Below are 5,131 nucleotides of genomic sequence, written 5' to 3'. Positions count from 1 at the left end.
TTTAATTATATGGCTTAAATGGATTAGTAACTGAAATATGGACACTGAATGTAAGCTTATAACCTCATGTAGTGTAATATAATATTAACTCTTGCAGAATAATGAATTTCTTGCAGTGAAATTATACAACAAATGTTAATTTTGGCTGGGAAACATGAGTGGAGAATAATCATTTCTTTTTTTCAGCATTTCTTGAGAAAATGCAAATGCACATGTGATGCATTATCTTTGACACTGTTATGCAAGCAGACAGTATTTCAACCATATCAAATATTAACCCAAGTCAAACTGAAGTCTTATCAGAAACTTTTGTCGTTTTCTCAGGTTTTCATTTCCTTAAAACCCTTCAAACTGATTAGATGTTTTGGACATTTTGCACAGGACCAAGCTTTCCACTGTTTTGGAGTTATTGAGTTTTCTCCCCGGTCCCTAAACGAGAAACAACTTTACAAGTGTTCATTTGAATGCATTAGTAGCCTAATCTTTCTATTGATGTAAAACATTATTCTGGTGAGCCACTACTTTATTTAGTCTTCTGGGGCAATAAATTATGACAGAAGTTTATAGTTTGCATGAATCAAACTATAGTTGACAAACAAATGGCCTACCAAATGTAGGAAATTATAAGCAGAAACGTTTGTAAATTAGGGGTGAATGTAGCCAGTAGTAAATTAATTACAGTAGGCTAAATTACTATTGAATTATTATGGTGGATAGAACTGAGCAGGTAGCCTACCTTTTTGAAGTGATTTGTTTGACAATCAGATGAAAACATCACACAATACCCATGATATGCGAAACTGAACCTGCGTCGACCGCAAAAACAACAGTAAACGGGATAAGATGTTTACATGCCACAGTATCCCGTTTTACATCATCATATCCAATGGCATGTCTAATCTTGGTGGATGCATGCTAGCAAAGCCACTACACAACAAAACACTAAACAATACATGAATTGCACTATAACGGCGACAAACGATGCCCACAAACTGTTAGGGCCTACATAAAGCTGTCCCAACAGCAGAGTCCCAACAGCAGTCCCAACACCTTACCACTGCTACACCTGGCTATCAGCAGAACAGTTCATTCAGCCTCATTTACTGCCTTTAGAACGAAACATAGCTGATATGGCTGACTTGCTTAGACAAATGTGGTTTCTACTGAACTGGGTTGCAATTGAGATGTACAAACTATGGCATAAGGGGACGACAAGCGGATAAGAGGCAATCCATAATTTGGATTAAGACATTAATGAGCGAGCTAGGACGTACTAGTCAATATAACTACTTGTTCAGCACTTTTGAAATGTACAGCGACAGAATTCAGAACATGGGCCGTTCTTACAGTGTTCTCCCTGTACACCAAGTCAGAACCGTAGAATAAATAAAAGGGGCATATAAACAGACAATGAAAGCTCTTACAATGTTCAATGATTACATTTCTCTTAAACAGGTTATAGGCTACATGTTCACCAAGTCAGAACACTAGGTGAAATTAAGAGGGGTAAATAGACCAAATTATTAGCGTGAGGCACATGGGCTACTAAATGTTTACTGCACAACATACACTTATGTATACTGTAGCTAAGAAAGTAATACTATCTCCCTGGCATATTTCATAATTTATGCAGCAGCATACAATACATTTTTGGACTCACCTTGTTGTGCTGTGCTCACTTGAACAGGAAGGTGGCGCGGCGGTCCTACGTGTGCAAATTTTGTCATCAAACTTTGTAAGCAAAGTCTGTCATTCTCTGGACTTATGGTGCTTTCAAGACAACTGGGAACTCAGGAAAAAACAAGGTTGAATCATGATGATGTCAGTGATCTTCAGCTCTAGAAAGAGGCCAGAGTTCACACTTACAATTCCGAATTGGATGACCGTTCAAAACGTATTTTCCCAGTCCAAGCTCGTTTTTTCAGAGTTCCCAGACAGGATGGCCAGTGTTGAATGTTTATCATTTTTAACTTAAAAAAGAGACCCTTAAACCCAGACTTTGGACCACACACCCTCTCCACTGAATAGCAGGCTAGTGATTGCTTTGCTGTGCTTGCAGTTAGCCACTGATTCCTTCCAAACCACTCATTGTTGAATTTGCAATTTCCAACTTTTTGTATAATTTTTTATTTTATGATTTTTTTTAAATTAATTTGATTTAATCTTTATTTAACTAGGCAAGTCAGTTAAAAACAAATTCTTATTTACAATGACGGCCTACCAAAAGGCAAAAGGCCTCCTGCGGGGTCGGGGGCTGGGATTTAAAAATATATATATATAAATATAGGACAAAAAACACACATCACGACAAGAGAGACAATACAACACTACATAAAGAGAGACCTAAGACAACAACATAGCATGGTAGCAACACAACATGACAACAACATGGTAGCAACACAACATGGTAGCAGCACAAAACATGGTACAAATGTTATTGGGCACAGACAACAGCAAAAGGGCAAGAAGGTAGATGTTTATGTCCAATGGTCGATGAGCACTGATACGTTTTATCTTCATTATTTCTCTTCATATGACAAGGATTAAAAAGGATTTACCAGTAGATTGTCGACTTGATTCATGATGATGACTGCTAGCTAAGATTTTGAAGTCCAATCAAAGCTACTGTAGATATAATGTGATTTGATGTAATTTTATCTGTGGCCAATGACCTCGAGCCTTCTTGGATGCCCAGTCCAATCAAAGCTACTGTAGATATAACGTGATTTGACGCAATTTTATCTGTGGCCAATGACCTTGAGCCTTCTTGGAAGGGCACTTCTTATGTAAGTCTATGGCAGCACCCAAGGGGCTTGAATTTTCAAGCTCTACCCTTAAATTTGGCGGTAACATAGTGTCCCCATGAGTGACAGAACACTGAGCCAATCACGGTGCAACTAGAGAACATTACCAACCCCCACACTCCGCATTTTCCGCTGGCTGCCCCACCACCATAGAAAGCACTAAGCTAGGCTGAAACACCTGCATTTTGGAGCTGCGTTACTCAAGGAAGCAATAAAGAGACCATGTATGTGGCTTTATTAACTACATTTTTTTTTTTTTTATTGTTTACATTGTTTTCAAACTGATATGTGAGTGGTATTAATGCCAAAATAACATGCAAAACAGGCAACCCAAATAAATGTGGGGCTCAAAGCCCCACCTGCCTTGAATGACGGGTCGCCACTGATCATATCCCAGGCATCTTATCCGGGTTTATCATAACCAGGTTACAAGCTTTTTTCGGGATATTTTAAACAAGATATGATGTTTATATGCATCAACTCAAAAATGGAATACTTGAGTATCCCGAATAATAACGGGATATTGGTGTGCATGTAAACGTGGTGATTATTGTTGATTTAGACCTGGGCCACCAGGTGTGTGAAATTAATTATTAGGTAGAAGAGAAAACCTGCAGACTCTGGACCTCGTAGGGTCAGTTGAATGCCCTGCTCTACAGCATACTTCTCTGCATGGCATTTTACAGATGGTTTTCTTAAACAAGCATTAGATAACTAGCCTGGGTGCCAGTCTGTTTCTATTCTAGAAAGCAGTTGGCAAGAGAGCAGAAGCAGACTGGCACCCAGGCTATAATATAACAATGTTCAGATTAAAAGCCCCCAGAGGTTATAAATTAATTTGATTAACGAATGTGCTTTCCTTGCTGTTGTCTAGGTGAGGGTCCCCCCCCACCCACCCCCCCCACCCACCCAGGTTACTGTTCTAATTAGGGTTGCAACTTTCACTTGGGATGGAGGGACATTCTGAAATGGCCTTTTTGTCCCCCCCAAAGTTTTATCATTGGAATGTGATACAAAACGAGGCAACAGTGGGCTTTAGGACCATGCAGACGCCTCAGAGCAGTTGGGTAGGCTGTTTGGAGTGTATATCCGACTGGATAACTAAAAAAATATATAATTATGTCCCCCCCACTTCTAAAAACAAAGTTGCGCCCCTGGTTCAATTTATTGCCTTTGACTAGTACATTGTCTTATTACACTGTGAAATTGTAGTGTAAGAGTTTTATTAAGGGTGCTGCAACCTGTAAGAGGTTGTTACGGTTGTTTATTTATAAGGAATAAGAACTTGATTTAACATACTGACTTTGTGGACCCCCCATATGATCTATGGATTAGTATACCTACTTATAAATAATAATGTGATTTATGGGGTGGTGTTAACAGTTGGGAATGTATCATTTGATGGCTGTAGATTAATCATTAAGGTGTATTGTTGAATTTGTCTGAAATTGAGAACAATATTCCAACAGAACAAAACGAGACACTAAAACTACTGAAAAATATTAATATTATCCTGAAGTGTCCAAGAGTTTAACTATAATACCTTAAAATATATTGTCTTATAAAAGTTATTGATTATACCTATCTTGTATAGATTAGTATTTGCTCGCTATGAATAAAAATACTTTGAAAAATTATCTTCACCTTTCTTTTATTCAATGTTAATGAATACATTTTGACAGCTATGAACTTTGGTTTTTACCTCTCCTCATGTCCATACAGGCTAATAGGGTGTCAGAGCGAGCCACTGTACTCTCTCCCTCGAGCCCCTGGCTTTCTAGAATGTTCCAGAGTCCAGACCAATGACTGATTGGTCCAGACACAGAGCTACTGGTTTCCAGTTACCAAATAGACTTAGTTTTGAATTGTTGGTTTTACATTCATTGTGAAAATGTTATAGATTAAAGCCAATCTGCAAATAGTTGTTTGGACCTATATGCGTAATGGTTCATAAATAATTTCAATGCATTCGATTTATGGAAACTCAATTTACAACAGTAGTTTGACACAGTACATGTATATGCCTAATTATTCTGGAGATACCGTTTACATTGGTCAACCAAAAACTGTCTGCAACTGTTCAAAACTGTTCATCGTGTCCACAATATGGCACAATAACTATCCTGGAGATTGTACAGTGCGTCGGAATGGAACTGCATTCCATGGTGCCCGGGTGGGTCGTTCTTCCTCTAAAGAAGGTATCTATCTCACCATGATAATAACATAACCCCACCCAGTACTGGGACGGGCGTGACTTTCTTGCTGATTGATGGGTTTATATCGAATGAAAACTGAGAAGTAGGGAGTGTCGTTTCAACATTGGCCAA

The sequence above is a fragment of the Salmo salar genome, chromosome 05 (genome assembly GCF_965601325.2).
Source record: "Salmo salar chromosome 05, fSalSal1, whole genome shotgun sequence".
In the NCBI taxonomy this organism is placed as follows: Eukaryota; Metazoa; Chordata; class Actinopteri; order Salmoniformes; family Salmonidae; genus Salmo; species Salmo salar.
Note: the sequence above shows the minus strand (reverse complement) of the source record.